This window comes from Bos grunniens, chromosome 8, assembly GCF_055505025.1.
Source record: "Bos grunniens cultivar Pamir isolate PY7600 chromosome 8, Bosgru_T2T1.0, whole genome shotgun sequence".
Lineage (NCBI taxonomy): Eukaryota > Metazoa > Chordata > Mammalia > Artiodactyla > Bovidae > Bos > Bos grunniens.
In genome coordinates, this window is record NC_141172.1 from 86,295,760 (window position 1) to 86,322,256 (window position 26,497).

The 26,497-nt window shown below is 37.7% G+C and overlaps 1 protein-coding gene across 15 annotated transcripts in view; it reads left to right on the forward strand.

Annotated features, from left to right (window-relative positions):
• Nucleotides 1-26,497, forward strand: part of AUH (AU RNA binding methylglutaconyl-CoA hydratase) — a 183,252-nt gene that overhangs the window by 114,987 nt on the left and 41,768 nt on the right. For 2 of the 15 annotated variants that reach the window (XR_015169249.1, XR_015169250.1), the window contains one exon: nucleotides 25,767-25,883. The exons of the other annotated variants lie outside the window; for them this stretch is intronic. The gene's annotated coding sequence lies outside the window, so the exon portion shown is untranslated. The remainder of the gene's footprint in view (nucleotides 1-25,766; nucleotides 25,884-26,497) is intronic. 15 annotated transcript variants of the gene reach the window in all.

The window sequence follows — 26,497 nt, forward strand, 5'->3', positions numbered from 1 at the left end:
ACTATGGGAAATTCTTAAAGAGTTGAGAATAGCAGACCACCTTACCTGCCTCCTGAGAAATCTGTACGGAAGTCAAGAAGCAACCATTAGAACCAGACATGGAACAACAGACTGGTTCCAAACTGGGAAAGGAGTACATCAAAGCTGTGTATTGTCACCCTGCTTATTTAACTTATCTGCAGAGTACATCATGAGAAATGCTGAGCTGGAAGAAGCACAAGCTGGAATCAAGATTGCTGGGAGAAATATGAATAACCTCAGATATGCAGATGACACCACCCTTACAGCAGAAAGCAAAGAACAAAAGAGCCTCTTGACGAAAGTGAAAGAGGAATGTGAAAAAGTTGGCTTAAAATTCAGCATTCAGAAAACTAAGATCATGGCATCCAGTCCTATAACTTCATGACAAATAGATGGGGAAACAGTGGCTGACTTTATTTTTGGGGGCTCCAAAATCACTGCAGATGGTGACTGTAGCCATTAAAAGATGGTTGCTCCTTGGCAGAAAAGCTGTGACCAACCTAGACAGCCTATTAAAAAGCAGAGACATTACTTTGCCAACAAAGGTCCATCTAGTCAAAGCTGTGGTTTTCCATTAGTCATGTATAGATGTGAGAGTTGGACTATGAAGAGAGCTGAGTGCTGAAGAATTGATGCTTTTGAACTGTTTTGTTGGAGAAGACTATTGAGAGTCCCTTGAACTGCAAGGAGATCCACCCAGTCTATCCTAAAGGAAATCAGTCCTGAATATTCATTGGAAGGACTGATGCTGAAGCTGAAGCTTCAATATTTTAACAACCTGAAAGAACTGACTCATTTGAAAAGACCCCTATGCTGGGAAAGATTGAGGGCAGGAGGAGAAGGGGACGACAGAGGATGAGGTGGTTGGATAGCATTACCGATTCTATGGACATGAGTTTGAGCAAGCTCTGGTAGTTGGTGATGGACAGGGAGTCCTGCTGTGCTGCAGTCCATGGGGTCGCAAAGAGTTAGACAGGACTGAGTGACTGAACTATACTCAAATTCCTTAACACTAGTTGCTTATGGTGGCTCAGAAGGTAAACAACCGCCCCGCAATGCAGGAGACCTGGGTTCAGTCCCTGGGTCAGGAAGATCCCCTGGGGAAAGAATGGCTACCCACTCCAGTATTCTTGCCTAGAAATTTACATGGACAGGGGAGCCTGATGGGCTACAGTCCATGGGGTTGCAAAGAGTTGGACATAACTGAGTGTCTAACATTTTCACATTGTCTCATGTCTCATAATTTTGATAAAAATAATAAGGGAAATGTTAGTCCCAATAAGTGATTATTGTTAATGGTTTGTGCATGTCATTTCAGATTTAAAGTGTATCTACCAGTGTATTAATACAGGTCTATGTAGGTTTTTTTCCCCTGTAAATATTATCATATATATACATTTTGTTCTGTGACTTGCTGTTTTAGATTTAATGACATGTTTTAGATAACTGTCTTTCCTTCTTATTTATAGCTCTAGTATAGAAAAATTTCTGGTGTTTCACCATAATGCATTCTCCTGGCTTTAACTCTGAGATATGTATTCATTATCCTATGAAGGAAATATTTTGACATACTGATAGTGTTGGATTTTTTGATACTGAAATTACTTAGATTTTCTATTATTGAGAGATTAGCTTTCTTGAAATGAACTGCTCTGGTAATGGTGTATTACTCTTTCATGCTTAATAATTTTTATGAATCCTGTATGCCTATATTGAAATGGTGCTTCCCAGATTGCACATTGGAAAGAATCTACCTTGTAGTGCAGGAGACGCAAGAGGTGGGGGCAGGTTTCATCCCTCGTCCGGAGGGTCCCCTGGAGGAGGAAATGGCGACCCACTCCAAAATTCTTGGCAGGAAAATTCCATGGACAGAGGAGCATGGTGGGCTATAGTTCATGGGATTGCAAGGAGTCGGATGAGACTGAGCACACACGTATTGAAATGGTACTTTTTCCATTCATTTTTATAGAAAGATTATTTTGAAGTTTTGTTCTTTTGTTTTATATGTTATCTTGTGAGCTTTTGGTAGAGTTAAATATTAACATCTTAAAAATTATTTGGAATTCTTTCTGATTATCTGCTTTCTTGTATACTGGAAGTAATCCTGGAATGAAATACCACCCCTGAAATTTTTGTATTAATTTTAGTTTTATATTCTTATATATTTTGACATTTTAAACTTTTCTTTTAAGACTTGATAGTTCTTGGTAAATACTGTTACCCAGATTTTCAAATATACTCACATAGACATATATATCATGTATTCTTACAGTTCTTTTAATATCCTTTCATATTTGGGTGTTTGCCCTTATTAATTCCTTACTTTGTATTTTTATTCTCTTCTGTTGCTCCGTATTTAATTTCCCACAGAATCAGCTCTTAGGTTTATTGGTTTTTTACTGCTTTTTTGCTATTTTTTTCTTTTCTAATTTATAACTTCCTGCTTTTGTGATAATTATACCTTTTCTCTGTTTTTCTGCTTTCATTGTTTATTTAACTTAAACATTTAAATATTTAGTTGGTTTAATCTCTATTCTTTGTGATGAAAAAGTTTGTATTTTAAAACTAATATTAGCTGTTTAGCATTTATTTTTCATATAGCAAACATTATTTTCCAGATTTGAGTTTTATTCTTATCTAATAGTAACCCAAAAGATGAGTTTTGGGGTGTTTTTATTTTTTTTAAGCTTATTTTTGTCATTTTTAGTTTCCAAGTTACTTTTGGTATTATTAATAATTTCTAGTTTCATTTTAACATATTCATATAATATTTTCTGTAGCACTACTTTTAGAAAGTGATTGAGGTTTCATTTTGTATAACAGTTACATTGACCATTCAGTTGAGTTTCAGTTCAGTCACTCAGTCATGTCCAACTCTTTGCGATCCCATGAACCACAGCACGTCAGGCCTCCCTGTCCATCACCAACTCCCGGAGTCTACCCAAACCCATATCCATTGAGTCAGTGATGCCATCCTCATCTTCTCATCCTCTGTCGTCCCCTTCTCCTCCTGCCCTCAATCTTTCCCAGCATTAGGGTCTTTTCAAATGAGTCAGCTCTTTGCATCAGGTGGCCAAAGTATTGGAGTTTCAGCTTCAGCATCAGTCCTTCCAATGAACACCCAGGACTGATCTGCTTTAGAATGGACTGGTTGGATCTCCTTGCAGTCCAAGGCGGTCTCAAGAGTCTTCTCCACCACCACAGTTCAAAAGCATCAATTCTTTGGCACTTAGCTTTCTTTATAGTCCAACTCTCATATCCATACATGACCACTGAAAAAACCATAGTCTTGACTAGACAGATCTTTGTTGGCAAAGTAGTGTCTCTGCTTTTTAATATGCTGTCTAGCTTGGTCATAACTTTCCTTCCAAGGAATAAGTGTCTTTTAATTTCATGGCTGCAGTGACCATGTGCAGTGATTTTGGAGCCCAGAAAAATAAAGTCTGACACTGTTTCCACTGTTTCCCCATTTGCCATGAAGTGATGGGACCAAATGCCATGATCTTCGTTTTCTGAATGTTGAGCTTTAAGCCAACTTTTTCACTCTCCTTTTTCACTTTCATCCAGAGACTCTTTAGTTCTTCCCTTTCTGACATAAGTGTGGTGTCATCTGCCTATCTGAGGTTATTGATGTCTCTCCCGGCAATCTTGATTCCAGCTTGTGCTTCCTCCTGCCCAGTGTTTCTTATGATGTACTCTGCATATAAGTTAAATAAGCAGGGTGACATTGTATAGTCTTGACATACTCCTTTTCCTATTTGGAACCAGTCTGTTGTTCCATGTCCAGTTCTAACTGTTTCTTCTTGACCTGCATACAGATTTCTCAGGAGGCAAATCAGGTGGTTTGGTATTCCCATCTCTTTCAGAATTTTCCACAATTTATTGTGATCCACACAATCAAAGGCTTTGGCATAGTCAATAAAGCAGAAATAGATGTTTTTCTGGAACTCTCTTGCTTTTTCAATGATCCAGCGGATGTTGGGAATTTGATCTCTGGTTCCTGTGCCTTTTCTAAAACCAGCTTGAATATCTGGAAGTTCACAATTCACGTATTGCTGAAGCCTGGCTTGAAGAATTTTGAGCATTACTCTGCTAGCACGTGAGATGAGTGCAGTTGTGCGGTAGTTTGAGCATTCTTTGCATTGCCTTTCTTTTATGAGAATGTAAATATTCCTTGGCCTCTGAAAAGTAAGCATCCTTTTTGTTTGTAGGGTTTAGACATAGTTTTATAGAATATATTTTATTAATTACATTCTTTTCTAGCTTTTCTGTATTTCATGTGTCAAACATTTTCTTACACACTTGACCCTTGAACTACTCAGAGGTTTTGGTGTACCAGCCCCTCATGCAGTCAGAAATCTGCATATAATTTTATAGTTGGCCCTTCATATCCAGTTTTGTATTCACAGATTCAAGCAACCACAGATTGTGTAATGCTATAGTATTCCTGAAAAAACAATTTTCATTTAAGTGGACCCACCCAGTTTAAACCTGTGTTGTTTTGGGATCAGTTGCATACATATATTTCAACTCCATGTTTTTTGGTGTCTAAAGAAGTCTTATGTATCTCCACTATGGTTTATACCACTTTATCAGTACAACATATCCTTGTTTTCCCATTAAATGTTTTTATGTTGAATTCTGTTTTACCTGGTTGTAATGCTGTGAACCCCTAATTCATTTAAGCATAATTTGCCTTATGTGTCTTACCCAGCCTTTTATTTTCTACCTTTGAGTTCATTTTGTTAAAGTGTGGCTCTTGTTTATGTTATACAGTTTGTGGACACTATACAAGTAATTCTTCTAAGAGTTAATTTTATCCTGTTTCTCACATTCTTTATTTCAGGAAGAAAATTCCATAGTAAATAGGTTTTATAGACCCAGCATCTTTTAGACTTGTTTCTGGCTCAGCTGTTTTTAAAGTAATTGTTTTTAATATTTGCTAGTGTTTATTGTGTCAGATAATGTTTCTGTGGTACTCTGCATAGGTTCAGTATTTCTTTATATTTCTATACACATGTAATATAAAGATACTTCTTTTAAAGTCTTGTGTTTTATTACTTGTATTTTTCTTTGACTGTGGCATTGTCAAAGTCATCCAATTATTTTTATAGAGTTTCTTAAAAATAATCTTAGTCTGCTGGTGTGGTATGATTGCCTGTATTAGGCTGTGTGTGTGTGTTTGTGCTGAGTCATGTCCTATTCTTTGTGACCCTGTGGACTGTACCCCGCTAGGCTCCTCTGTCCATGGAGTTTTCCAGGCAAGAATACTGAAGTGGGTTGCCAATTCCTCCTCCAGGGGATTTTCTCGACTCAGGTATCAAACCTGAATCTCTTGCTTCTCCTGCTTTGGCAGGCGGATTCTTTACTGCTGGCATCACCTGGGAAGCCCACGATTGCGTCATGATTGCCTAGTGTAATAATCACCTAATATAAGAGGATTAATAGAAGTTGAAAACAGTTTCTTACTTAATTTTACAGATCCGTAATTTTTTTCAAGCTTTGGAAATATTGATCACATGATGAGCTCGTCTTAACTTATGGGGGTACATAAACAAAATTCCTATTTGCCGTTGGCTCTGGCTGTTCTATTTGCCCTTGTATGAAAAGATTATTTAAAGCTTCTAAAAAGTGTGAAGTTGTTCTTTAAAGAAGTTATTTTGGTACTAGTCTCAAAGGACAGATTGCTATTCCTTTCCCACCCTAATGAAACTAGGTCACTGGCTTTTGGCAGGTCTCCGTGATGTCAGATTTATTTGATGTTCAAGTGCGCTGTCTAGAAATAGTGATGCAATGTCAGCAAGGCCACTTTTCATTTCATGAACATAATTTCCAGTGCCCTGGAATTAATTCATTTCTTGACCTGTTAATAGTTACACTTGGTCATGAGCATTTCAGAGGCAGAGGAAGTGTCTGAGAATGGTCATAGTCACCCTGTTAGATGATACATTATGGGATTTCTGTTCAGCTTGAAGAGTTGGCTTGTTGGAGTAGTTGATACCTTATGAAAAACAAGGAGCTATTTGTTAAGTAAACTTTAGCCTGGTGCACAGTAGGATGTGCTGGTTCAGTACTAATATATGTATTTTGAATTCTGTTTTACTTTGGCCAACTTTAAACACAGTCAAGGAGGTTCCCTATTCCATTCACTAACCAGAAGCAAGTACTTGGAAAATAAGGAGTAACTATAGGACTGCTTTAAAAATAATTATCCGTAGGTCCTGAAATGCCTGATATTTAAAATGAGCTACTTTGAAAGCATTTGTGTATCAGTGCAGTGTCTCAAAAAGAGATTGAGGAAACCTCATTCAGTGTGGACTCTGGAGTGGGTTTATGGCTTGCCTCTCCGTGCTTTCCTAATACATAAAGAGTTATAATCACTATGAGTAATTTATAATGGCATTGTGGGGATGAAAGGAATAAACAGACACGCATTAAAAGTTTTCTGGTAGATAATGAGCATGCAGTGTGTTCATCATCATCATATCCTTCTAATGTGTTTGTATTTTTAAGTGTCCTTTTTTCTCTTGCTACTCCTGCCCCTTCCTTGCCTAATATATTGTCATTCCATCTGGTTAGGGAGGGGTATATGCTTCACTTAATTCTGCCAAGAGAGCAGGTCTTGGAAATAGAAACATTTCACCTGCTCAGGAAATGTATTTCAGTAGAATTGGAGCTTTTCCAAACTGTAGAATTAAAGAACAAAGCTTATAAGGAAGTTTGTGGACTTAGGATAGTTTCATTATTTGTTTAGTAAATGTTTTTCTTCTTAGCATTATTTAAGGTCTACTTTCATCTTATTGTTAATTTACATAGATTTATTTAATAGAATTTAAATTCTTTTCAGAAACATAAAGAGTTGTCATTTTGATATTTACTTAATTCTCTTTGTTTTCATGCACGTGACTTTGCACTTATAAAGGCTTTGTTAATTTTTCATGCATTAATTTGACAACTTTGAGAATTCAGTGAGAAATAAGTTACAAAGTCTGAAAGGATTTGAATGTTTTTATATAACCTATATTATGATCACATCATTAGGTATTGAAATAAGAACTTTATAATATCTTGTCCTCTTCTAGTTTGTAATTTTTAAAAGATAAACTGAGACATATTAAAATGTTAAGAGTTTATTTGAGCAAAAATCAATTTGAATTGAATTGGGCAGCACCAAACGGGCATCACTGACTTGATGGGCATGTGTTTGAGCAAGCTTCGGTAGTTGATGATGGACAGGGAAGCCTGGCATGTGCTGCAGTCCATGGGTTGCAAAGAGTCAGACACGACTGAGCAACTGAACTGAAACTGGAAGTGGTTAGGAGCACTCCACCAACAGGTGGTTTGGGAGAGACTTTTATGGAGAAAAAGGGGAAGCAAAGGAAAGAAATTATTGATTGGCCTTAGTAGAAAGTCTAGATGTTTGTGATTAGTTGGTCTAGGGCTTCCCTGGTAGCTCAGCTGGTAAAGAATCCGCCTGCAATGCAGGAGACCCCAGTTCGATTCCCGAGTCAGGAAGATCTGCTGGAGAATGGTTAGGCTACCCACTCCAGTATTCTTGGGCTTCCCTGGTGGCTCAGCTGGTAAAGAATCCGCCTGCAGTGTGGGAGACTTGGGTTCGATCCCTGGTTTGGGAAGATCCCCTGGAGAAGGGAACGGCTACCCACTCCAGTATTCTGGCCTGAAAAATTCCATGGACTGTATAGTCGGAAAGCGACTATACACGACTGAGCAACTGAACTGAAAGTGGAAGTGGTTAGGAGCACTCCACCAGCAGGTGGTTTGGGAGAGACTTTGGAGAAAAAGTGGAAGCAAATGATTGATTGGCTATAGCAGATCTTGATGTTTGTGATTAGTTATTCTTAGTGTTTTGATTTTATAACTTTGAGGCATTTACAGACAGATTTTGGTTTGCTTACATAGGCTGCCAAGGCATTTAAAGTCCCTTAGTCTAATGGCCTCCTTGTTTTAATTAATAATTTATATCTCTCTGCTCATTTCATTATGTTCTCCATGTGATCTCAGTGAGGCAGCAGTGAGCCATGGCCTGAAGCGAGATCTTCATTCCCTGCCCAGGAATTGAACCTGGGTACCCTGGATGAAAACCAGGAATCCTAGCCACCAGACCAGCAAGGGCTAGAGACTCAAAGCTGTTTTTCCTTGGATCTTTGCCCCCAGTGAAAAATGCATTTCTCACTGAGGCAAAGAAACCGTAAATGCAGATACAAAGTTTATTAGAGATAAACTACAGCAAATGGGAGAACACAAAGAGAAACAGTTGGTTAAGACTGAAGCAAGGCAGAGATGCACACCTGGGGAGAAAGGGTGTGGGCGTTCCCCCTAGGAAGGAGGAGCTCAGTAAAGAGGTGGTTAAATTATTTATACAGGGCAGATTTATCCCCTGAATTTAGTATTTTATAACCAGCAAACAGGAGGCTGTTTATAAATATCTAATCTAGAGCCCACCTATCCCCTGTTTCAGGAAATGGAAACAAGAGGCTAGTTGTAAGTGTTCAGCCTGGAGCCCATCTTTTGCTCCCCCATGAAATGTAAACAGGAGGCCAGTTGTAAATGCCTAGCCTGGGGCCATCTATTCCTGCCTCAGCATGCATCCTCAGCACTGAGTGCTACAAGGGAAGGAACTGGTCGGTTTTGTTGACTTGGGTCAGAAACATCTCTAGTGCAGTGTTTTGAAATGATAGGTGCATAGTAAATATTCCTTGAATGAAAGAAGTTGGATTTTTTTTTTTAAATTTTTATTTCTAGGATTTTTAGGCAGTATACCTAGAAACTATGTTTGTAAGTTTTTTTGATGAGTGCTTTTGGTTAACGGTGTGTTCAGTACATTTGTTTTCTGCTTTTGTTACTTTCTTCGTTGTAGTTTGTTGTTAACTAGGCATGTTTCAGTGCCCTTTGGGGACAAATTCTTTGGATTCCAGGGAGCTTGTAAAAACTGTTTCCCTGCTGTAAATAGCAGATCTTGACAGAGGCTTCTAAGGCCCATCATTTGAGCTAGAGGAAGCTGAAGAAGAAAGGGATAGATTGTCTTTCTAAAACTCAAGCTTTCCTAACCAGCCCTTTCACACCTCTGAGAAGAGAGAAAAGAAAGTAGATTAAAATTCAGGGGTTTTTTTGTGTGTTTGTGTGTTTGTGTGGCTACACAAAATAAAGCTGCAAAAAAAAAACACAAAAAACCTTACTGTTCCTCAAAGAGCTCAGGCCCTTTTAAAAATGCAAACAACTGAATTTTCATGAGTCAGTGGTTGCTCTGTAACTGGAGCAGTCAGCCCCTCCCAAACCCTGTTATTTGGGTCACTCTGCAATTATTTTTGCTGATTTGCTTCATGAATGTACACACATGCTTGTTATTTTAGATGCCTTAAAAACATTTCAAAGAAGTAGAGGATTTAAAATACTTTATTTTGATGCCTTTATTTTGTGCAACTTTAAATAAGTATAACATTTCTAATACTAGGTGACATTGCAGAAATCTGAATTTTTCAAATATGTGAAGTTTTAGCATATTCATTTTAAAGTATTCTCACGGTGTTAATGAACAGCCACCTCAATAATTAGTTCACTCTAGTCAAGTATAGTAGAATTCTTTGTAATGCAGATATTAGGAGTTACATGCATTCCAGGGAAGAACATTCTCCTTTGTTATTTATATTAATACCAAGTGAACTTTGTTTTACACCACTATTGTAATGTACCTTTTTATCTGTTTTTTAAAAAAATTTTTTTCTGGCCTTCCCAGCCTATGAACCCCTCTTTCTAAGTCTGTGGGTACCTGCTAGCAAAAGTTTCTGCCTAGGTTTTTGAATCTGAAGCTTGACCTTTACAGGTAGACACAGTGAAAGGTCCTTTTGGCAGTGGTGAGGGCTTTTTCCAAATCCTGGGAGATAGTGTCCTTACTGTTCTAACCTCTCTGCAGTGGACTGGAGCTGCCGTCCTGGCTCGTGGTGACTCTTGGTTCTGTCTATTAAACAAAGCTCTTTAGCATTCATGGCAATTCTTGGAGTGGTCCAGAAAACTTTCAGTAAATTCTGTTGTGTGCATATCAGCCAAAGTTAATTTACATTGCCAACAGCTAAGAAGTCTGGAGAAGACAATGGCAACCTACTCCAGTACTCTTACTTGGAAAATCCCATGTTCAGAGGAGCCTGGTGGGCTGCAGTCCATGGGGTTGCGAAGAGTCAGACACGACTGAGCGATTTCACTTTCACTCATTGGAGAAGGAAATGGCAACCCACTCCAGTGTTCTTGCCTGGAGAATCCCAGGGACGGGGGAGCCTGGTGGGCTGCCATCTATGGGGTCACACAGAGTCAGACACGACTGAAGTGACTTAGCAGCAAATTCATTTCAGCAAGTATACATGTAATGAGGTGTTATATATGTTTGTGTGTGTGTGTATATATGTATATGTGCAATTTTTGTAGAATATAGTTTAAAAAGTACATTTACATATGAGTTAGCATTTGAAATACTTTACATAAAAATGAAAGCACCTGCTGTATTAAATCTAGACCATATGTTCGTCATCCTTTTTAGTTGTCCTACCACACACAAAGAGTACGTAGAAGCACAGGGTTTCGGCAGAGCATAACCTCCTGGGGAGCTGTATAGTTTTTCCTTAGTGAGCATGCAAAAGCATTGCACACTGATGCTTGTATGTGAGTACAATATATGTATAGAAGTATGGGCATTGTAGAAAATGAGAAGCATAGTGAAGATATTGTATTTCTTTATGAAAAGGCTAAATTATTATGTAGAAAGTCCATAAATATATCATTTGTTGAAAGGATTGTCATAGGAAAAATTCTACTGAACGTCAGGTCTTTTTCCCCCCACCTATACTTTACACTAAATGCCTTATGATTGAATATTTATTTTTGTCAGTGTGAAGATTAAAGAAAAGCTAAGCAGAAGCAATCTTAATATCTTGTTGATTACATTCCAGAAAGAAAAAGAAATGGCAGAACATTAAGCCTAAATGCCATTTGCTATAATTACCCTGTGTGTGAAATATAACTGGTAGCTGTCAAGCTTTGATTGAAACTTACTGAAGGTTAGCACCAGCTGCATGCATTAATTGTCTCTGAGCAAATGCACATACCACAGCCACCATTTGGAAGCATGCTTTTTTGTATTTAATTTGTTGTAAAGTATTTTATGATTGGGTTTGGATGAATGCTGCTATAACTTGCGATTTATTTTTTGCATCATTTCCATCAAACAAACAGTCCTTTCAGTTAAATTCTAAGTACTCTATGTAAGTGATATTTCCAAATTTCATATTACTCAGTATTTTGAGAAGGGGAACTTATAAATATTATTTATTGTTGTTATTGTTTTATAAATATTATTTTTAAAGTGTTTTGAAACATTTTTCTAATAAAGGTTTGTGTATCTACCCTTTTTGAACTATTAATATTTAATTTTTTTCTAGATATATGGAATCTAACACCTTAATATTTTTTGTTAAGCTAGTTTGATCTTATTATGGTGTTTACTTTTACTATTTTATCCTTTTTAGTTGAAAGTTAGCAACCTTCAGTGAAATTTTCTATAAATACTAATATTTAATCTTCATAAAGTTTAGATCTTTTGAAAAGTGTTGAGGCAAACCTATTATCTGTATTAAAGTAAAGAATATTAGTTTGCAAATTTATTTGGAAATTAAAGCATATTTTCCTGGTTGAATAACTAGTGTTTGATTTGACAGGTACCACATATGGCGGCACCAGAGCCTGTCACATATTGATTCTTTGTTTATATTGATCACAATGTGAATTGAACAAAAATTCTATGTGGAACCCAAAGAGAAGGTGTTTATTCTTTTATTGCCCTATATAGGGACGTTTAAATAGTTTGACTCTTCTGAGAGCCATAACCATGTAAATATGACTTGAATTCATCAAATTACACTGAGAAATATTAGTATTGGCAGGCTGTTGATGGTCTGCAGTAGGCATTTGTTGATTTTTGGTTTCCTAGTGTCCATTCTCCTTTCTGAAAACATTCATTTCCATGAGGAGATCACCAAGCCTGTTCCCACTAAGGAGGGAGCCAGAGTCCCCCCTCCTCTCCCTTGGGCATGCAACCTTGAGCTCCCCCAGGGTGGGTGCTCTCCCAGGGGACCCTACAGGGGGTGGTGGAGCTCCCACAGCATGACCCTGACTGTGGCATTACCAGTTGGACTTGAGGAGTGTGCCTGTTATCTTTCAGAGCCTCCCTTGAGATCCTTCCAAAAATCCCATTTTTCTTACACTAAGCAGAATCAATTTTAGTTGTTTATCACCTTCACCAGAATTTTAATTGGCTAAAAAAAGCATATCCTTTTCAAGTCTAAGGGCTTCCCAGGTGGCGCCAGCAGTAAAGAACCCGCCTGCCAATGCTGCTGCTGCTGCTGCTGCTAAGTTGCTTCAGTCGTGACTCTGTGCGACCCCATAGACAGCAGCCCACTAGACTCCTCTGTCCCTGGGATTCTCCAGGCAAGAATACTGGAGTGGGTTGCCATTTCCTTCTCCAATGCATTAAAGTGAAAAGTGAAAGGGAAGTCGCCCAGTCGTGCCCGAGTCTAAGCGACCCCATGGAATGCAGCCCACCAGGCTCCTCCGTCCATGGGACTTTCCAGGCAAGAGTACCGGAGTGGGGTGCCATTGCCTTCTCCAGCCTGCCAATGCAGGAGACCTGAAACATGGGTTCGATCCCTGAGAGAGGAAGATCCCGTGGAAGAGGAAATGGCAACCCCCTCCAGTATTCTTGTCTGGAAAATTCCATGGACAGAGGAGCCTACAGTCCATAGAGTCACAGAGATACCAAGTCTAAAATGGCATTTTAATTTTAGTAAACATGTCATGCCAGCTCATACAGTTGGTGGCAGTTTCCAACTCCATGGCTCAGAGGCAGTCCGCACACTTGGGCTGTAGACCTTGACTTTTTGTCTCTTTTTAGTTAGTGTTTGTAGACAGAGTTTGTACCCATCTGGATAACAGGCTTTATAAGGTATTTGGCAGTGTTTTTCTTTTTGCTGAATTGTATTTAAAAATGCTACCCAGGTACCCTAGTGTTTAAAGCCAATTAATTAGTTACTGGATGTTGTGTGACAGGCAGCTGAAATAAAATATTTCCTCACTGAATTTTTATATAATGTAGGTTTTCTAAAAAGATAAGTAAATAAGTACTTCATTTTCTCTCTCCTAATTTCAAAGTGACAGTTTTAGAGTTAGAAGATGACTAAACTTGAAGCATTTTAAAATTCATATAGAATAAAATATACTTTTATTATTGAAGACATTTCTTTTTATAAAAATTAAAATATTGCTAGAATTATATACTGAAAAGAAATTAAATTTTTTCAGTCATTTTTCATTTTTGAAATGAAATTTCAGAAATTTTTCTGAAAATTTTTTCATTCATTTTTCTGAAATTTTTCATTTCAGAACTAGTGAAATAAAAAACTGAGCATTTATATTTAGATCTGTCATTACATGGTTTTTGTATTAGATCACTCTCTGACTGTCACATCCTTTTGCATTTGGCCATCTGGGCAGTTAAGCATTTCTATAGCTAATCCATCTCTAAGGAGGAAACTTTTTCAGCATTTGGAAAGGGTTAATTATCTGAATCATGTCACCTTGGTGTAAGATAAACCTGGTGAAAGGGTAGTCAGACCACCATCTTATACTGCTGTTTAATAAGTATATGCTGTTCTTCTCTGTGCTTAGAGGTATTATGTACAATGGCTTTGAATATAGACTCATCACAACTGAGGATATATGGATTTACCCCAGAAGACCCACAGGTAGCAGTGCATATGCTGGAAAGGTATCCAGCTTTCAAAAGAAGACTGTGAAATAGTTGCAACTGATATATCAGCATAAAAAATAGAAGCTTGGGGTTTTAAAAAATATGTACATGGAGTGTCATATTTTTCTCAGTGTAAGTGTACATGTGTGTTCTTTTCATATTCATAGGTTTTGCAAGCACTTTAAATGTCCTGCCCTTCCGGACACAGGAGTGAGTTATGTTAAAATGAGTTTAACCCAGAGGATGTTCTTGTCACAGAAATGTTACATAAGATGAGGAGGCCCATGGGATAGTACTGAAGCCTAATTTAATACAGAGTTTGGATGAAATACTTTGTACATTTGAGTGTAAAAGAAAACAGTATCCTGTGACTAAACTTTTGATGGTTATGTTGTCCGGAGGAGATTTGACTCCGTGGATTTACAGTCTTCATTTTACCTTCCTGAAGGGCATCCTCAGAGTGCCCTGGAGTTGATGTTTAGTGACCAGAGCTTTCATGGGTAAAGCTTAGAGTTAGTGGGACAGACTAGTCAGTCCACGGATAGGAGTTCTGGGTACGAATGTGGTATTTATGGATGGAGGTACTAGAACCAGCCAAACTGCACTGTTGTGCAGTTTGTCTGTCTTCTAAGAACTAGAATGGAAAAGGTGGTAGTAGCCTTAGGGAAGGAAAGCCTTCACAGAATAGGGAAAAAGGGACTAGAAAGGGGGAGGTGATTTCTTTCATCACTTACCTAACCTGCCTGCCTGGAGTACCTGCTACAGCAGAGATGAGGCGACCAAATATTACCCATGTGAGACTCAGGCTCCCCTGAACCACGGAGAGCAGGAAAGGGACAAGGCAGTTGAAGCCAGTAATCAATTCAGTTGAAGACACAGCCCAGGAAGGAGGGTGCATGCTCCTAGCAGTAGCTTCACACCTGCTTGTAGGGCAAGTAGATGAGAACCAAAGGAATGCAAAATGCAGGCAACTGAAAACATACATCTGAAAACCTTGGGTTTTTCTTTTTGGTTATTACAACCATTAAACAAGAACCAGAAGGCACAAGAAGGGAGCAGGTGAACAGTTAAGGGACACACAGGTTTTGTTCTACATTGTGAAGGTTTGGAGTTAAAGAGACTGAGTTTAAGTCATTTACTAATTGTGCTGCAGGTTACTAATTTTGGCAGGTTAGGTCTCTGAGCTTTTCTTTCCTTGTGAAATGAGAGTAATGATAAATCTCTATTACAAAGCTGTTGTAAAATTTATTATATTTGTTACCTTCTTAAAAACTGCTTTGAATGCTCCAAAGTGCCATGTAAATGCTAGTTGTTCCATGGAGTTTTACATTGGGATGCTGGGGTACCTTTCTAGCACATGCATTGCTAGCTCTGGGTCTTAGAGATATAGCAGCAGGTTAGGGGGGGACACTTCTTTTTCTGTTCTCTGAACTGATACTAAAGAGATATGCATCATGGTGCTGGAGAGCTGGTTTTACTCCTAACTAGCTTTGTGCTTCTAAAATTTCCCACTAAAGCAGACCTGAAGGGAACACATGTACTCAGGGCTCCCAAGAAATTTGTGATGTGCTCATAGTTTCTCTAAAATCTCAGTTTATTTTACAGTTTTATGTAAAGTTTGCAATTTAGCCTATAAAGTATTTATATTAAACTAGCCTTAGAAAGCATCACTACGAACAAAGCTAGTGGAGGTGATGGAATTCCAGTTGAGCTATTTCAAATCCTGAAAGATGATGCTGTGAAAGTACTGCACTCAATATGCCAGCAAATTTGGAAAACTCAGCAGTGGCCACAGGACTAGAAAAGGTCAGTTTTCATTCCAATCCCAAAGAAAGGCAATGCCAAAGAATGCTCAAACTACCGCACAGTTGCACTCATCTCACACGCTAGTAAAGTAATGCTCAAAATTCTCCAAGCCAGGCTTCAGCAATACGTGAACCGTGAACTTTCAGATGTTCAAGCTGGTTTTAGAAAAGGCAGAGGAACCAGAGATCAAATTGCCAACCTCTGCTGGACCATGGAAAAAGCAGGAGAGTTCCAGAAAAAAATCTATTTCTGTTTTATTGACTATGCCAAAGCCTTTGACTGTGTGGATCACAATAAACTGTGGACAATTCTGAAAGAGATGGGAATACCAGACCACCTGACCTGCCTCTTGAGAAACCTCAAGAAATCACAAGAGAAAATTAGAAAATATTCTGAACTTAAAATGAAAACAACATTAAATTTTGTGAGATGTAGCTAAAGCAGTGCTCTTTAGAGAGAAATCAGAGTTTCAAAAGTTGATATTAGAAAGCAAAAGGAAAGATCTAGAATCAGTGAACTGAACCACTTCTTGTAATAAAGATAAAGTTAGTGAAAAAGACTTTGTACAAACAGAAAATTAGAGGAAAAAATCAGTAAAACCAAAAGCCATTAACACTGTCAGCCAATCTGTTAATCAAGAAACAAAGAACAAAAAAACAAAGACACAAATTACCAATATCAGGATTAAAAGATCAGTCATCATTACAAATCCTATAGCTATTAAAAAATTATAAGAGAATATCATAAACAACTTTATACCAGGATATCACCAAAATTAAGGCTATAAGAAGTAGAATCTGAATACCTTGACTTTTTTAAAAAAAAAAGAAATTGAGTTTGTAATTAAAATTTTTTTCCAGATGGAAAACTCTGGGCGTGATGGCTTCATGATGGTAAAATTTATTGGCCATTTATGGAAGAATTATGACCAGTCCTGTCTAAGTTCTTTCAGAAAACAGAGAAGGAGAGAACAGGTCCCAACTCATTTTATGAGGCCCTCCCTCATTACTTTCCTACCGAACCAAACAAAGGAAAAGAAAGAAATTTACAGACCAGTGAAGTGAAGTCACTCAGTCGTGTCCGACTCTTTGCGACCCCATGGACTGTAGCCTACTACGCTCCTCCGTCCATGGGATTTTCCAGGCAAGAGTACTGGAGCAGGTTGCCATTTGTATCTCTCATGAAAATAGACATAAAAATTCTTTTTTAAATTAATTTTAATTGGAATATAGTTGCTTTACATTGTTGTGTTAATTTCTGCTGTACAGTAGTGAATCAGTTGTACGTATACATATATTCCCCTGTTTTGGATTTCCTTCTCATTTAGGTTGCCACAGAGCATTGAGTCGAGTTCCCTGTGCTATACAGTAGGTTCTCATTAGTTACCTATTTCATACATAGTGTATATGTGTCAATCCCAGTCTGCCAGTGCATCCCACACCACTTTCCCTGCTCATTGTTCTCTATGTTTGTATCACTGCTTCTGCTTTGCAAATAATTTTATCTGTATCATTTGTCTAGATTGCACATATAAGCATTATACAATATTTGTTTTTCTCTTTCTGACTTACTTCACTCTGTATGACAGTCTCTAGGTCCATCCACATCTCTGTAAACAGCACAGTTTTATCCCTTTTTATGGGTGAGTGATATTCCATTGTATATATGTACTACATCTCCTTTATTCTTCTGTAGATGGGCATTTAGGTTCCTTCCATGTCCTGGCTACTGTAAACTTCAGTGAACATTGGGGTGAATGTATCTTTCTGAATTAAGATTTCTCCAGGTATATGCCCAGGAGTAGAATTGCTGGGTCATGTGGTAATTCTATTTTTAGTGGTTTTAAGAATCTCCATACTGTTCTCCATAGTGGCTTTACCAATTTACATTCCCACCAACAGTGTAGGAGAGTTCCCTTTTCTGCCCACCCGCTCCAGCAGTTACTGGTTGTAGATTTTTTGATGATGGTCACTCTGACCAGTGTGAGGTGATACCTCATTGTAGTTTTGATTTGCATTTCTCTAATAATTAGTGATGTTGAGCATCTTTTCATGTGTTTGTTGGCCATCTGTATGTCTTCTTTGGAGAAAAGTCTATTTAAATCTTCTGTCCGTATTTTTTATTGTGTTGTGTGGTTTATTTTTTTGTTTGTTTTTATTGAGCCACATAAGCTGTTTGTATATTTTGGAGATTAATACTTTGTCAGTTACTTCATTTGCAAATATTTTCTCCTGTTCCATGAGTCGTCTTTTTGTTTTGTTTATGACTTCCTTTGCTGTACAAAAGCTTTTAAGTTTCATTAAGTCCCAATTGTTTATTTTTGTTTTTATTTTCATTACTCTAGGAGGTGAGTCACAAAAGATCTTGTTATGTTATCTTGTTATGTATGTTTATATCTTTAATCCATTTTGAGCTTATTTTTGTGTATGGTATTAGGAAGTGTTCTTATCTCATTGATTTACATGTTACTGTTCAGTTTTCTGAGCACCACTTATTGAAGAGGCTGCCTTTTTTTCTCTCTGTTGTATTTTCTTTCCTCCTCTGTCATAGGGTAGGTGATCACAGGTGCGTGGGTTTACCTCTGGGCTTTCTATTCTGTTCCATTGATCTATATTTCTGTTTTCATGCCAGTACCATACTGTCTTTATTACTGTAGGTTTGTAGTATAGTCTCAAGTCAGGGAACCTGATTGCTTCAGCTGTTTTTCTTTCTCAAGATCGCTCTGGCTGTTCGGGGTCTTTTGTGTTTTCATACAAATTGTAAAAAAAAAAAATTATTCTAATTTTGTTACAAATTCCATTGGTAATTTGATAGGGAATTGCATTGAGTCTGTAGACTGCTTTGGGTAGTATCGTCATTTTCACAATACTGATTCTTCTAGTCCAAGAACATGGTATATCTCTCTACCTGTTTGTGTTGTTTTTGATTTCTTTCATCAGTGTCTTACAGTTTTCTAAGTACAAGTCTTTTGCCTCCTTAGGTAGGTTTGTTCCTAGGTACATATTTTATTATTTTTGTTGTAATGGTGAATCGGATTATTTCCTTAGTTTCTGTTTCTGATTTGTCATTGTTAGTGTATAGGATGCAAGAGTTTTCTGTAACTTAATTTTATATCCTGAAGCCTTACCAAATTCATTGATTAGCTCTCGTAGTTCTTTTGGCATCTCTAAGATTTTCTATGTATAGTATCACAGATACAAAAATTCTTAACAAAATTTTAGCAAATTTAGAAAAACAGTATATATATAAAAAGGTAAGTTGGATATAGGAGGTAAACTACCTGTTACACAAGCTCCTGATGGATGTTTCATTCAGGAATCTTACTCTGAGTGCTGGGAAGAGGGACTTCTGCTTCTCTGAGTCAGGAGTCTATGGTTGTATTTCTTCTGTTCTTTGCTTTTCTGGTCTGAAATGCCAAGAGGCTGGGGAACTAGTAGGGGAGGAGGGGTTCGTGACTCTGACTTGAGCAACTCTGATATAATAAATGTAATAAATTAAGAAGAGGTAGAAAAATACACAGAAGAACTGTACAAAAAAGATCATCATGACCCAGATAATCACGATGGTGTGATCACTCACCTAGAGCCAGGCATCCTGGAATGTAAAGTCAAGTGGGCCTTAGACAGAATCACTACGAACAAAGATAGTGGAGGTGATGGAATTCCAGTTGAGCTATTTCAAATCCTGAAAGATGATGCTGTGAAAGTGCTGTGCTCAATATGCCAGCAAATTTGGAAAACTCAGCAGTGGCCACAGGACTGGAAAAGGTCAGTTTTCATTCCAATCCCAAAGAAAGGCAATGCTCAAACTACCGCACAATTACACTCATCTCACACGCTAGTAAAGTGATGCTCAAAATTCTCCAAGCCAGGCTTCAACAATACGTGAACCGTGAACTTCCAGATGTTCAAGCTGGCTTTAGAAAAGGCAGAGGAACCAGAGATCAAATTGCCAACATCTGCTGGATCATCGAAAAAGTAAGAGAGTTTCAGAAAAAACATCTACTTCTGCTTTATTGACTATGCCAAAGCCTTTGACTGTGAGGATCACAATAAACTGTGGAAAATTCTGAAAGAGATGGGCTTACCAGACCACCTGACCTGCCTCTTGAGAAACTTGGATGTAGGTCAGGAAGCAACAGTTAGAACTGGCCATGGAACAACAGACTGGTTCCAAATAGGAAAAGGAGTACGTCAAGGCTGTATATTGTCACCCTGCTTATTTAACTTATATGCAGAGTACATCATGAGAAACGCTGGACTGGAAGAAGCACAAGCTGGAATCAAGATTGCCGGGAGAAATGTCAATAACCTCAGATATGCAGATGACACCACCCTTATGGCAGAAAGTAAAGACGAACTAAAGAGCCCCTTGATGAAAGTGAAAGAGGAGAGTGAAAAAGTTGGCTTAAAGCTCAACATTCAGAAAACGAAGATCATGGCATCCAGTCCCATCACTTCATGGCAAATAGGTGGGGAAACAGTGGCTGACTTTATTTTTTTGGGCTCCAAAATCACTGCAGATGGTGACTGCAGCCATGAAATTAAGAGACTCTTACTCCTTGGAAGGAAAGTTATGACCAACCTAGATAGCATATTAAAAAGCAGAGATATTACTTTGCCAACAAAGGTCCATCTAGTCAAGGCTATGGTTTTTCCAGTGGTCATGTATGGATGTGAGAATTGGACTGTGAAGAAAGCAGGGTGCCAAAGAATTGATGCTTTTGGACTATGGTGTTGGAGAAGACTCTGGAGAGTCCCTTGGACTGCAAGGAGATCCAACCAGTTCATCCTAAAGGCGATCAGTCCTGGGTATTCATTGGAAGGACTGCTGTTGAAGCTGGAACTCCAATACTTTGGCCACCTGATGCAAAGAGCTGACTCATTTGAAAAGACCCTAATGCTGGGAAAGATTGAGGGCAGGTAGAGAAGGGGACGACAGAGGATGAGATAGTCAGATGGCATCACCAACTCGATGGACATGGGTTTGGGTGGACTTCGGGATTTGGTGATGGACAGGGAGGCCTGGCGTGCTGAGGTTCATGGGGTTGCAAAGAGTGGGACACGACTGAGCGACTGAACTGAACTGATGTAATAATTCCTAAAGGAGCTTGAATACTGCCATCACTTATGCACCCCAATTAAATTGCATAACATTTACTGAATTAAGAGACAGACTGTTCTACATGAGTTAGTCAGTAGTCAACAAACATTAAAATTTTTTCATTTAAAAAGATAATGTAACTAAGTAGGATTTAATCTGTTTTATAGAAGAATATAATTCATATTAACAGAATAAAAGAAATTCTCTGGTCATCTCAATGTTTGCAGAAAAAGTATTTGATAGATTTCAGTATTGATTAATGATTTAGAAAGTCTTAGCAAATTAGAATAATAGGGTGCTTCCTCAGTCTGGCAAAAGGCCTTTGTAAAATGCTTATAGGTTTTCAGTGATGAAAACTTGAACCCCTTCCCACAAATAATGGAAACAAGGCAAGAATGTCCACCCTAGTCACTTCTCTTCAACATTCTACTTGTAGGTTCTAGCCAGTACAGTAAGGCAAGAAGAAGAAATGATTTTGAAGAACTCTGTATTCACAAGTGCCATATGATCATGGTCAGAGAGAATCCTAAGAAGTTTACCAAAAACATTATTAGAATTAGTGATTGAATTCATCAGAGTCTCTGAATACAAGGTCAATGTATAAACATCAATTGTACTATAATGCTACAATGAACAATTGAAAAGTGAAATTTAAAAAACGCTCCCATTTAGAGTAGCATCAAAGAACATGAAATCTTTAGGAATACATTTAACAAAATACGTGTAAAATCTGTACATTAGAAACTATGAAACATAGTAAGAGAGAAATGAAAGAAGACTGAAGTAAATGAAAAGACGTAAGACATTCATGTGTCAGAAAATGTAATATTGTTATTGTATCACTTCTCCCCAAATTGATCTATAGATTATAGATCTTAGCTATAATCCTAGTAGCTTTATTTTTTTATATATATAATGGCAGGGTGATTTAAAAATATTTATGGAGAGGCAAAGAGCAAAGTTGACTGAATCATACTTCCTGATTTCAAGACATACTATAAAAAAATCAAGACAGCATGATACTTGTGGGAGAACAGACATGCAGAATAGAAAATTCCATAAATCGACTTTAACATACATGGTTAGGAAACAGAAGTGGGGAGGGGCAGCAGTAAGAGTCCCATTTGTCATCTCATTATAAGAAGTATAGAATTTCAGAATAATCTTGGTCAGTTTTATTAGCAAATGTTATTTTAGGACAGATTTTATGAAGTGTTATTTTATGCCGCTAAATAAACCATAAGCTTAATTTTGCAATCTGGGTAGATGTATATTTGTTTTACAGTTTAAGCCTCACTAACTAATTTAATAGACTAGCCAAAAGCAATTTCAAATACTTCCATATATTACCAATGATCAGTCCTTATTGTTTCTAAAATAAGATGAAAGTGAAGCAAAATGTTTGTATGACATTACTTAAATTTAATTATATTTAGTTTCTATAAAATAGCAGATTAAATGCCAGAACTTGTCCTCATTTATTTTTTAAATAGAGCTGCGTAAGTTACAGTGCTTTAATTCATGAGCAGTTAGATTGTTTTTGAAAATTTTTAAAAAGCCATTTTCTAAGCTAATTCACATTATGCTTTTAATTTTAAATAATAAAGGTTATTTCTAAATGATAGCTTCACTGTGTACCAAGTTAGCATTTGATAGTTTAAAATAAGAAATTAAACTTTGACTCTTTTAAGGGAGTATTTTAAATAGCTTTTAGTGTTTAAACGTGTACATATACATGCTTAGGCACATTTAATCATTAAAATTGCTTGTCAGGATAGTCAAGGCAATGTCCTCTGTAACAGTTTTCCTCAGATCTATTTCAGACTTATGCATGTGTTACTATATTTATCTTTATCTAATCAGCCCTTGCTGTTAGGTTTTGTTATTTTATTACAAGCAGCTGTGCAAAGCTTTTTCTTTTAAGAATTACATTCTTTTGTAGAGCTGCCATCATTCACACATTACACATTTGGGCAGCAAATTAAAGGCAAGTAAACTGCAGAACTAGATGAAATACGTAATGTCAATATAATTCATACCTTTGTGGAAAAGCTGTTCTTTTGGGACAATTAAATTGAAGATACTAAGATTTTCAGAAGTCATACAAAAGATATACTCATGATTTTATCACTCTTAGGTGTTTTCAACCATGAAGCTTACACTGCTTTAACTGTATTTACTATTCTGAGAGTTAATAGCATGCCAACATTTAATTAGTTTGCTCTGATACTGAGAAGTGTATACATATTAGTGTATACATTTAGTGAATTTAAAAGACTGTCAGAAGTCTAAATTCCAAACCTGTGATCCAAATAGGGACTTTTGGAATATAAAATCTCACTGCAACTTTTGTGTGACAGTTTGAAACATTTCAGTTTGCAGGCTATGAACATCAGATTTAGTTGACCTTTGAGTTTATACTAGATTCCAGGTTCGTTTGTGGCATCCACAAGTGGGATAGGCATTATCCCGTTGTCTCATATTGCACCATCAAGCTTAACAGGTAAATTATTCCTGTATCATAGATATGAAAACTGAATCTTAGGACCTTCTTCAGGGTTACATAACTAATTAAGGATATTACATCTAGTAGATGTATTGATGACCTCACTCCACCATTTAGGATTGTTGTTAGTTAAGAGAAGTGCTCCATGTTCAGGAAATAATCTTTGCAATGTAAACATACTGCATTGTTTACTGATATAGACAGGTCTTTACTTTTGTATTAACTGAAGAGATTATTGAACAACTTGCTATTTTAGATTAGCCATCTTTTAATTCATTTTTGTTTCTGCTGCCACTCTGTTGATTCAGATTTCCATGACCTGCCACCTGAGCTAATCCAGTATTTTGTAATTAGTCTCTTTTGGTATGTTTATGTCCATACAATGTTTAACAGGTTAATTTGATTCCAAAACTTTCAGTACCTACCTCATATTGCTTAATCAAAGGAAGCACGAACTCATCCTGGCGTGGAACTTGAATTTTGCTTCTCAGTTTTGCCCTTCCCATTTCATCTCTGTGACCCATGTAAACCTCACCTGTTGTTGAATGGACTTTGAGTTGAGCTACAGGTGGATGACCTCCCTCTTTGCTTGCCATCTCAGCACTGCCCTTCCTCTTGAAAGATTTTCCCTGTTCCCTGACCTAGCACTTGGTTTATACCTCTTAGTTTTAAAACCTAATAGTTTTATCCCCAAAGTTTTATTCTGATTGGCTGGTCAGAAGGAGGTTCTGAATGTTAAATCACATGCAGCCTGCATGGGGATAAGGAAATCACTTTAGTAAGCAGCTTCCAAAGCTGCCTGTTGCCTCAGTCTTCCTTGGCTCTCCAGCACCAAGATTTAGGATCACAGAAGTTACAAAGCTTGACAAGAATCTGGTTCAACTGAAGCAGAGAAAGGCCTGTTCTGGGTGAGGAGTCATACAGGGCCACCTCCATCCCATTAATAATCTCTCAGATTTCTCTTGCATTTTGGATCATACCCCCATAATTTATTTTCTGCTTTGACAGGTGTTCTGTGGAATGTCTTTATAAACTTAACAATACGGAGGAAGGTATTATTTACAGACTTAGGTTTTAGGAGATGTAAGTCATGATTTATGTATAAGTATAAATATCTGACATCAGATTATCTGATAAATCCAGAGAGTTGCAGTTTTTTTTACTTCACATTATGCCTTGTGGAGAGGCCTGACATGTGCATTCTATGGAACATGAGAATGGTGCCTGCCAATTCATTTTTCCAGATTTGTCTTGGAGAAGAAATCACTTGCATATAGTCTGAGGTTGAAATGTTCTTTCAGTACAGGCTTGCTTTTCATTCTGTATTTTTGAAGGTCTGTTGTAATCTTTGTAAACTTCATAATTTCAAACAATGAAAAGGAGTTTATATGCTGAATTATTTTCTAAAGAGTAATATTCCCTAGTGTACTTTTAAAAATTATAAATCATACAGTAGATTTAAAGGGAAAGATTTTTTTTAAAGCCACTAGTAATACCAAATTGTATAGAAACAAAGTTTGTTCTTATTAAATATTCATCTACACCACATGTGATTAGAGTTTCGTCCTGTAGTACGAATGTAAAAATTGAAAGATTGTTTTGCTACCTCCATATTAAGGTGCATTTTACTGGCTTTATTTCTTTGCCTTTAAGGTTCTATGATACCTTTGTTCCAGTTTAGTCAAAACATGTATTACATCCACATCCACTGGTATCTTACTCTTAGTAGTGTTGGCTTCAGGTGTTCTTTTGCTTTTTATTTCCAGTATGTGACCTCCTCGGTAACCCAGGTGTCCCCTATCTTTTGTACTCTCCTACAGTCAGAGCTGGAATTCAATGAGGACTGCTGCCCAGTCTTTGTGAGCCTCACAGAGACAGAAGAGATAGGAAAGTAGTGACACACGCCCCTGTCCAGAGACACACTGCTCTGCTCAAGCCAGGGTTAAAGCACTGCTCTCAAAGAGTTGGCGTGGGAGTTGAATCAATTTATAAAGTACTTAGAAAGGACCTGGCACATAATAAGCACTAGATAAATGCTTGCTGTTTTGTGCTTTTTCCCCCCAAGGCATTATTATTGCCGTGTATGTAGCTGTTCCTTGATCATATGTAAAAGTTTTTTTAAATGACCCCCCCGCTCCCGCCCCCACCAAGTAGAGAAAGAAGAAAAAAAAAAGATTAGTAGACTGATTGATCTCATCAGCAGTGTTTGTGGCTCAGCTAGACTCAGAGAACTGTGTAAGAGTGGAGAGGACTTTGAAAGAACTGGAATAGTGACAGTGTGTATAACCCCTTACCAATCACAGTCACATAATCTTGGCACTTAGTGGGGCAGTATGAATTAATTCTTTGCTCGAGCAGTATAAGAATTTATCAAAAGATTTGCTGAATGGAATGTACATGGGCTGTAGGAATATCGGGGACTAAAGTAGGTGGTTGAGGACGAGCAGGAGCACAGGGAAAGCTGACTCTCTCCCTGGCCTGCAGCCGACATTTGGCTCCCTTTTCATTTTTCTTTTACAGGCTGATTTATATCAATGGAAACCACAGCTTCTGACTTTTATAGTGAATACACGATCAGCCAGTGACAGACTTGTATTTTCCATTCTCCAGTGACTCCTCTCAGAACCCAGCTTCTTTGTAAGTAGTAAAGATCCAACATGAGTAAACCTATGAGTATTTAATTACACTCCAAAGAGCATGACACCTTGGCAGCATCTGCATTATAGAAGAACCTATGAGAGGAGAACGTCCTGTACTGGAGATGGAATTAGGAGAGAAGAGCTCATTTTCGTGTCTCAGCTGAATCCAGCACTTAGACATATGTTGGTGCACTGCAAACGTTCTGAGACCCTTTCTGTTGCTGTGGGGCCTCGGAACACCCCCGCTACTACACGTAGTGGTACGAGCCAGGAGCTGATGTTTGATTCTGCAAATACTTACAGCAGCAAGCTCATTCGTCTTCCTCCCCTAATAGATGAGGAAACTAGAATTCACTAAAGTAAAATGTCATCCCTCTGGGGATTCTGAAACCCCCGGTACCCAAACCCCGGGACAGTGCCCTTTCTCTTAGGTCAGAGCAGACATGTTGATGGACTCACTCACTTCTCCAGCTACTGAAAAAAAATCAGTTTGTTTTCTAGTGATTTCTTCTTTCTGTTAGACACAGCGTGCTTTTTACCCAGAGGGACACATTGATGTATACTGTTAGGAGTCCTCCAGGACTGAAATCTGTATCCCTTTTTGAGTTGTCA